This window comes from Mesoplodon bidens (assembly GCF_964165515.1).
Source record: "Mesoplodon bidens genome assembly, chromosome: 9".
Lineage (NCBI taxonomy): Eukaryota > Metazoa > Chordata > Mammalia > Artiodactyla > Ziphiidae > Mesoplodon > Mesoplodon bidens.
The window spans coordinates 79,600,988-79,610,696 of record NC_138166.1 but is presented as its reverse complement, the minus strand read 5'-3'; positions in this window follow the sequence as shown (position 1 = coordinate 79,610,696).

The window sequence follows — 9,709 nt, the reverse complement described above, 5'->3', positions numbered from 1 at the left end:
TGTGTAGAGATAATTGTTAACCTGCTTTCTCATTAAAGCTTATTAGAGAAAAGGCCAATGATAGGCTTCCATTTTTTTATCTGAAGAATGTTATTACCTTAGTCTGTTAATCAATGTCTTATCCTGATGGTTCTTAAGTTCTTCTCTTATGAAATATCAATATTGTAAAAGCTGGCCCTAAGTGTTCCAGCAGAAGAAAAAATATATTTTAACGGATAGAGTTTTTCCCATACATTCTTCTTAAAAACTCGATGCCTATTGGTTTACAATATAATATACTATATGATAAGATTTGTTTAAGTTCCACAATTCATCATTAGGTACTAAATTTTATTATAACTCTATTTCACGTCATAACCAAAGAACACTGATGTCCTTCCATCTGAACAAATTTTAGAACTACTGGACTATCTTGATTGTACAAAACGGCTTCCCTTCCTAAAAATGAGCTTAAGTTTTGTAAGTATATAAAAATGACTATTTCAGTGTTGCTTGTGCTAATGGGAAATTCACTCTTCGGTGTGAAAGGCCACATTTTTTATGAAGCAAGAGCATTTTAAAACCTGAAAGAGAATATAATTGTCTTTACATAAGTGTATATACTTAGTCTTTGTCAAAAAGTATTACTTCTCCTTTAGGACTTGAAATTTCTTGCAGCCAAGATCAACAGCTTCTAGGAAAAGCACACAAAGTCTTAGAACCACATTTTGAATAAAATGTTCCCTCTGTCAAACCATTTTTAACTAAGCTCCTTAAAATAACATTAGGTTGATTTGAATCCTCAGTTTTCTACTTGAATTTTTTGAACTGTAAAGCCATCTAGTGGTCTGTGAAATGTTACTAAGGTTTTTTTCAATGTCCATAGTCAAGATTATAACTTAAAACACCCTCTACTCCCATAATATGACCCAAGCCATTGACCAGAAGAGCTGGGATACCAGGCAGGGTAAGCAGACAGAAACTAGGAAGCTGGGGGTGGGTGGTGGTGAGGCCGAACCTCAGGCCTAAGGACTACAAGGATATTTAAATAGGAGAGTTTGATCTGGGTTCTCTAGATACTAGATCTGAATGTCAAGGTACAGACTGGAGTGGCAGGGCAGGCACTTGAGAGGAAAAAGGTTGTGGTCAGGTCACATTGTTTTCTCTTAAGTAAGCATAGCTTAATTTCAATTTCTGCCTTTGTCCTGACAGGAATAGCTAGGATTGGCCTGGTTTTGTTAACGGCACCCATTCCTCTGTATGAGCATACATATTTTAGCAAGGTAGGAAATTTGAGCAAGGTGAAATGTGCAAGCACTGGCTCGAAACTCCCTATAATGAAGAAAGAATAAAGAATGATGGTGAGGCTTCCCTGGTGGCGCAGTGGTTGAGAGTCTGCCTGCCGATGCAGGGAACACGGGTTCGTGTCCCGGTCCGCGAAGATCCGACATGCCGCGGAGCGGCTGGGCCCATGAGCCATGGCCGCTGAGCCTGCGCATCAGGAGCCTGTGCTCCGCAACGGGAGGGGCCACAGCAGTGAGAGGCCCGCATACCGCAAAAAAAAAAAAAAAAAAAAAAAAAAAAAAAAAGAATGATGGTGCATTCCTGGTGGAAACAGAAGGCTGAAATTTTTATCTGAGTGACAAATGCACAAAACCTTTCACCTGGAAATTCTGCTTCTGTGTTATTCATTGCAGCATTGCCTACCATTTCCAAGTTGGAAACAAATGTCTATCATTAAGAGACTGGTGAAATAAAGCATGGCTTTCCACACAATGGAATACTACGCAGCTGTAACAAAGAATGAGGTTGCCTCTCCATGTTGATATGGATATCCACCAGATATCATAATTATTCTTTAAGGTATATATTTGTTTTATGTATATGTCTGTACATATACTTAAAATTCTTTAAAAGCTAGATATGTATAGAATGCTGCCATTATTTTTCTGAGAAAGGGATATATATATATATATATATATATAAAAGTATGTGTATATATGTAATATATATATATATGTAAATATGTGATCTATGCACTAAGGAATATCTCTGGAAGAATTATTATTGCATTACTTGCCTCCAGGAAGAGGAACTTGTGGCTGAGGGAGAGAAACGGCAGGGGTAGGGTAAGATTTGGGGGGCAGGAAACTTCTGTTGGGATTTTGTACTATGTTGATGTAGCAGCTATCCAAAACCATTACTCAAATTTTTTAAAAATGAATAAAATTCTTTGGAAAAGAAAGAAGATGTACATTGATTCTGACTATAAGGAATCTGGCATGGCTTCCTAAACAAGGTAACATCTGAGTTGATTTTACTACAAAGATCATTTTTTTATAAAGTTATTTGAGAAAATGGTATGCTTTTCTGTAACAGGGCAAGAAAAAGACCCTTTCAGGAAATAAGGGGGGCTTTATTTTTTGTAGTTGAAGTAAACACCATCAGCCAGAGCTTTAAGTTACCACTCTATGCTGACACGAGGATATTAAGAACTAATTATAGGTTGTTTAATTATCTATGATGAAGGAAAACTAACAGTGGTTAATGGTTTAGGAGATGTTCAGTAGGAACACAGAAGATAGGCCTAAAGAAATTTAATAGGGCTTCCCTGGTGGTGCAGTGGTTGAGAGTCTGCCTGCCGATGCAGGGGACACGGGTTCGTGCCCCGGTCCGGGAGGATCCCACGTGCCACTGAGCGGCTGGGCCCGTGAGCCATGGCCGCTGAGCCTGTGCGTCCGGAGCCTGTGCTCCGCAATGGGAGAGGCCCCAACAGTGAGAGGCCCGCGTACCGCAAAAAAAAAGAAAGAAAGAAAGAAATTGATTAGTGTTATTATGCACCACAAAAGGCAGTGCACAATGCCACTACATTACTTATTACAAGTGGAAAAATACGCTGTAGGGTAATAGGGCTTCTCTGATGGTAAACAATGCAAAGCTCTAGCTATAACAATAAAAGCATTTGGAAGGATTTGGTATGAAAAAGATGCTTTGATCATTCTTTTTATTTCCTTGCCTATACGTTAATTTTGGTGATTTATCCAACTAATTTTAAATAACTCAGGAAGTTGCATTTTACCCATTCAACTTCAGATCATTTTTTCTTGTATTTTCTTAAGCACTTCAATTCCAGTGTATTTTATCCAATAGTACCTTTTTGACGGAAATTAACTTCTGACTTTTTTTTAAATTCTTCAATGTTTATGGCATTATTTTTATTTTTTATTCTTCCTCACACTTCCCTATTATAAACCCTTTCTCAAATCATATTTCTTTCTTTGAGTTCTATCCAACTACCCTGGTGTGTTTACAACACAAAATGAGGAGATCTCAGTGCAATATAACAGAAGTCAGTACGAAGCAGAGGTTACTGGAAAAAGCACACTGGAAAAAGTTTCATTGTCTCACCTTTTCAATTTTTATTTATATTGTTTTAATTTGCCTTTACAGCATATCACAATACTGTCTTTTGGGGGAGCAGCAAGGGTATGATGATAAATGATAGCATTTTATATATGCATTTATAATACTGACATCTATCCTCTGTCTATGAGCTGAAATCTCAGTTTTTCAAAATTATACTTGTGAACTTAAATTCCACTTTTTAAATTTATGAATATAGGATGGAATCTTGCCCACCACCCCTTCCTCCACACCCCTCTGCAACTTTATAGCCCTCTGGCTGACATTTTCACAAAAGACAGATTTTCTAACCAAGATGGCAATCCCTCTGAACTGGATTGCTCTCTGGACATCTCACCACTATGGTCTCACTTCCTGATACTCAGTTGATTCATGCCTGAGTTTGCAGTGCCCTTTGGCATTGCAACTAATGCTCCCTACCTAAAATATCCCTGTCAACCTTCAGTAAACTTGGTTATAAACTGTTAAACCCATTACAATTAAGCAATCTGAAAAGACTGTGGCACATAAAAAATTAAGAGCTGGCAAAATTATGTTTGCATGTATTTTTCTTCACTTTTCAGGTTTGGATCTAGGTATGCTTAGCTACCTAGATATCTCATATCTCCTTCTAAGGCTCTAGGCTTCCACCTCAGGTACACCTGCTGGATGTATGATAAAGTTTTTGATGTTGCAAGTGAATGTGCCGGTCAGCCTGAGCTCCACCAGGTTCTAATAACAAATAGTATGTATTATCATGTAACCAAGGAATTATGCTTTATTTTAAAAAAAATTTAATAAACTGTTGAAACACCAAATATAGTAGCTAACTAGTCATTAATTTGTATGAATTTGAAAAAGATCATTACTTGATATCTACTTTGGTTGCCCATTCACATGATATGAGAGGTGTGTTGCACTTGGATATTAGTAAAGAAAGTTGAGTTAATTATAGTAGCATATACTAACCATAAATGTGAAGTAAATGCTTTTTCATACAATGAATTTTTAGTTCCTTAAAAAGTTTACTCGTTCATGACCATTAATTCCACGCAGTTTAATTATACAAACCATATAACTTGAAAATATTTTGAAATAGAATTTGGTTTCCAAATGTAACCTTGACAGAATCTCTTAATACAATAAGGAAATTTGGAAATGTTCCATTCAGGGGTTCTGGGTTGGACTAAGGATGCATCAAGGTTGTTCTGGGATACCTATGATAAAGGCAGAGCAATTGAGCCTAGGATAATAGCCAATTCTTGAACCACCCAATATAATGCATCTAAGAAATAGTGTCCCTTGAAGAGTGGATTTTTTTTCAAATATACTTGATAAGAGGGAACATGGGATTTATTCATTTGGATCTATTATGAACATTGGACCAATGCTTAGGTGAAAAGCTTCCTTCTGTGAAAAAGACAACTGGAGATTGTTCCTGTTAGAAATTCATAGCAACTGCAAGTCTATTATATGTAGAAAAATTCAAGGATGTGCTAACTTAAGGAGAACTAGATTTCAACAAACAAGTAATTATAGATGATGATGTAAATATAACTATAACTTTAATTACTGAATTTGCTAAAGTTTTTCCCAAGAAAGAGTCAGGTTCCCATAGAAGTTTATTGCTAAGAAAATATGGTACATATGATGATTCTCAAAAACATTATAAAGGACATGAATCTTGAATCTCTGCACATGAGGTTTTTATAACTTGTTATTTTAAAAAATTTTCTTAACTTCACCATTTAATACCTTTTCAACTCTTTGCTCCTGACTCTACTTAAACATTAAGAATCTATGAATAAATACTTCAACAAGGAACCTTCTTTCTGTCATCAAACTGAATTCAAATTTACAGACAAGGCTGAAATAAATCATGTGACTAAACTCTCTTAAGTAAATCTACAATATAAGTATTTATTAGTAATATGAATATCTTAATTAGTAATGGCTCTAGATTAAAGATCGTTGTTCAGGAGCTGGCCATGAGGGAGTTAGAGATAATCAAGTTTCATTGCCTACGCTATGTTATTCAACTCATAATTTTTCAAAATTTTCACTTTACCTTTGGTGTATGTAGCCACCGAAGTAGACAGCTTTTTTCTCCATCTTCAGGCTATTTCTTGACTTTAAGATGTACTTTCTCCAATGGATTAAATGATTTAAGATTTGTCTTTCTCATATTGCTTTGGTACTTGTTCTTTCTTTTCTGGAAAATCTAAATCTATCTATCTTTATGTATATATATGTTTACAGCCTCCTCCCAATTACTGATTTTGTTATTTGAAGTGCCTGTTGATTTTCATCTCTAAATATTCAGTCCCTTTATTAGTATGTGGAAAGAAAATTTAAAACATATTTTATGACCAAAAAAATAACCATCTTCTGAACCATTTTAAATGTTCATATGTTTCCTAAAAACTGCAATACTTGTTCAAAATAACAGCCCTCTAATACTATCTAATACAGTAGGTATGATAACTATGTAACGTATCTTTTAAAATACATTTTATTAATGATCATGCAAAAATAAAATCTTTATCAAATAAAGAAATACACTTATATGTAAAGAAAACCATTTAGGTATATAAAGTTAGCTTAAGGGATTCTGCACAGCTATCAGTTAGAAAAAATATTAAAATTGTGGCTCTCTCATAAAGCCATATGTTCTATGGCTTATCTACAGTTAGTTTACTAACCTGCTTTAAGGGATACATTCTGATGCTATTGTATTAAGGATTAAGTATTAGGTTATGATAACCCAACACACTGCAAAAAGCTGCTTTTCAGAGAAATTGTTCATATAGAAGAGAAATGAAACAAGTCTCAAATAGATATTAATGTGAGAATCATCCTCAAATACAAATTTATAATAAAAAATGAACTGGAATTTAAGTTATATCTATCAGTGACAAATGTATTTTTTACAATGTTAGCTTCATAAAAGCAAGTTCACGTTTTGAAAGATACTGAATTTGGAAACTAAATAAAATAAGTTAGGCCAGAAAAGAAATCAGAGTATTCCAAGAAATGAAACAAAACTAGTTTTTTTCTAACTAACTCCTCTGAGAAAGCATGTTTCTAAAAACAGTCCTTAAAAAATTTTCAAACAAAACAGAAAGTATATTTTACCTTTGCTTTTCTTTGCTGCCCGTCCTTTAGTCACCTGATGCACAGCAGAGGTTCAGTGGCAAAAGGATGCCCTATGGCTGTTCAGAGAAACATGTCATTACAGAGGTGACTCAGTCCTCCAAGTTAAACTGGAGGCTGGCATTACATCTCTTTATAACCAAAGTCAGACTCTCTTAAAAGCACATTGGTATAAGTGACCATTGTTTCTGAAAATACCCAATTTAAATTCACTGACTTAAGAAGGAAGAAAGAAAACTTTGATTGAGACTTTAGTTGGAAAATAGAGGTAAAAATAACCATACATTGGAAAGATTTCCTAGGATGTGCTATCCTTGATGATAATAGAATAATTAACTCTTAGTGGGGTTTTAGTTATCATACTGAGTAAATACATTAATCTACTAGAACCACTGGTTCAAGATGATAAATTGAGATCATGTATTTACTGTGTCATCTGCAGTACATGTCCTCAGAAAAAGTACAGTATAAAGCTGAAAACAAGAAGAGGTGACATGACTCAAAGATCGAAAATAGATTGAATTGAATCAGAAATTTTTAACAGTAGAAATTTACTTTAGAGGTATGAACTGTCCCTTCCACTGGAGAAAAAAACCTTAGGTGCAGAGACAACAGCTCCAAAAAACGCAAGTGCATGGGGAACCAATTATCTGAGCAATCAGTTAAAATATTGACTCCAGTATAGCAGAACCAGTCAGACCATTCAACTTCTCAGAGTATGGAGCACGACAAGTAAAAGAGCCATGTGACCCCAGGACGCTGAAATATAGAGAAAGACCTTCCCAGGTAGGGTTCAGAGTGTCCGTGGGACCCAATACAAGAGCAGTGCTGAACTGGGTATAGTGGGTCTCCCCAGTGGGCACAGAGGGCATAAAAAGGCTTATCAGCCCTCGAGGGAATTACACTCCTCTTCCAAGGTAATTTTCTCCTTACTTTGATGATTGTGAGGGTTCCTACCAACCTGCCTGTTTTCTGCTCACACGCCCCAGGTGGAATCTTACTTGTCAGCCTGCCTCAGCCCCTTTCACAGTCTACAGCCCATTCTTTCATTCAACATAAGAGTCCTGTTGAGTAAATATATGCAAACAAAGGCAGGGGGTCGGCAGGGGTTGGGTGATCCTTATGACGGTTTGCAATCACTCTGTTCCCTCATAAATATAAATGGATAGCCAAGGATCACATACACACACAAGAAAAGAATTCTTTGGAATTAAAAATATGAGTGTCAGAACATTGTGAAGACTAAACTAGCATTCCAGAAGAAAAAGTGGGCAAATCCATAATACAAAACAAAAAAGACAAAGGTTTAGAATACATGAAAGAAAAGCAACATTGGGTATAGATCTAGAAGTGCTAAGATCCATCTAATAGTAATTTCTTAAATGAACAGAGAGAATGAAAAATAATGAAAGAAAATTATCCTGAGCTGAAGATGGGAGTTTAAATTAGGAGAGAAAACTAGAAGGCTTTGTAAAGAATATCTCCAATATACAAATAAACACAATGAAATGCATTTACTAAGGACCAGAAAGTATGACATACTGCTACGGAGATGAAGACATACATTCTTTCTGATTTAAAAGTTAATGGTGTGGAACAATTAGAAGACTGGAAAAAAGCAAGTATCTCATCAAAAAGTTTGTGTCCAATAAAGGGTACTGTGATTTTTTCTAACAATTAATGGAAGGTAAGAAAGAACACTGCCCTAGACAACAAAGTATCATTGTTCAGGTAATTCAGGAGCACTCTCAGGGTTTCTAACAGGTATTACCTATCATCTTACAAGGTATGTTTCATTTACTAAAGTGGTTTGTAGTATTTATAAGATATTTTGATTACAGTGTATCCTTTATTAATGTCTCTTGGAGAATTATCATAAACATAGTAATGGAGTTTAAATTTCGATCTTTTATTTAAGAAAAATAGAGATGTATGTGTTTGTCTTTGGATTAGACATAATTGATGAGTTTTTATGAGACAGTTTACTAAGCACGATGGTCTGGAAACCCAAAGTTATGCAAGATAAATAAATAACAAAAATTCAATGTTTTTCATAATCTGTTTTTAACTTGAGCATTTTTTTTTTAACAAGCCAAAAATTTTGAAGTATCTGTTGTTAGAAATGTGGCATCCTTTGGTTTCAGTTTCTTTTGCTTGCTATTAAATTTAAGTGAAATAAAATATAACATTTTTATTTAGAAAAAGTTAAATGATTATTTGTGGGAATAGAATTGGGGGGGTCCTATTTTCTTCTATGTCTTTTCCATACGTTTTCCCTTTTTCTTTCCTCTACCTTAATCCTTCTTCTTATGCCTTGACTATTTTGGAGGCACTGTTAGTTCAAACAGTGGAAAGCAGTGATGTGTATGCCATCTTTTATATATTCACCGATTAGTGGGTAAAATTGGCTATACCTCTCAATATCTCTGTATCTTATTTTCTTTATCTTCAAAATGGTGATAATATGTATTAATATTTGCCTTTGCCTGCCTTACTGGAATTCACTGCATATCGAAACTCATATAATAATCGTTGAAAAACTTATCACTGTAAGGATAGAAGGAGCTATTCTTTTTCACTTATCATGGCTTAGCACCAAATTTTTAAGAGTTGTAGAAACGTTTCTTGCTTGGGCACAAGAATCGAATTATTGTAATTGCAGCCTTGGTGCAGCAGGATACCAACAAAATAGGGGAACTTACAGATAGCCCCCAATTTAGCTTACTATATATCACTGCCTCTTTAAAGTTACTTCTCCTGAAAATGAGAAAATAGACAAAACAAATGAAGTTTGAATCTGAGTGTGATCTACCTATCAACGTTCTATATACCTGGATAAAGTACCAAGAAAAGTCTAATATTTGGAAAGTTTCAGGCAGGAAAACATCTTCCCTAAACTAAGGAGGGAAACAGTATTTGAGATAGCATAATCTCTTTTGAATCTTTATGAAAGAAAATGATCTGGATTACAACTAGGTCAGATCAAGTCGTCATATGCATTTTTCAAATGACTTGCCATGCATTCAAAACTCAAAGAAATTGCTTTAGATACAGTACACTTTAATAAACCAGCAGGTACCACATCAAAGAATTTCCTACATAAATTCCATCTTATGGGAGTCTAATAGGGCTTACCTTCTGATATTGATGATTGCCAAATGAATTTCTAAGAGCC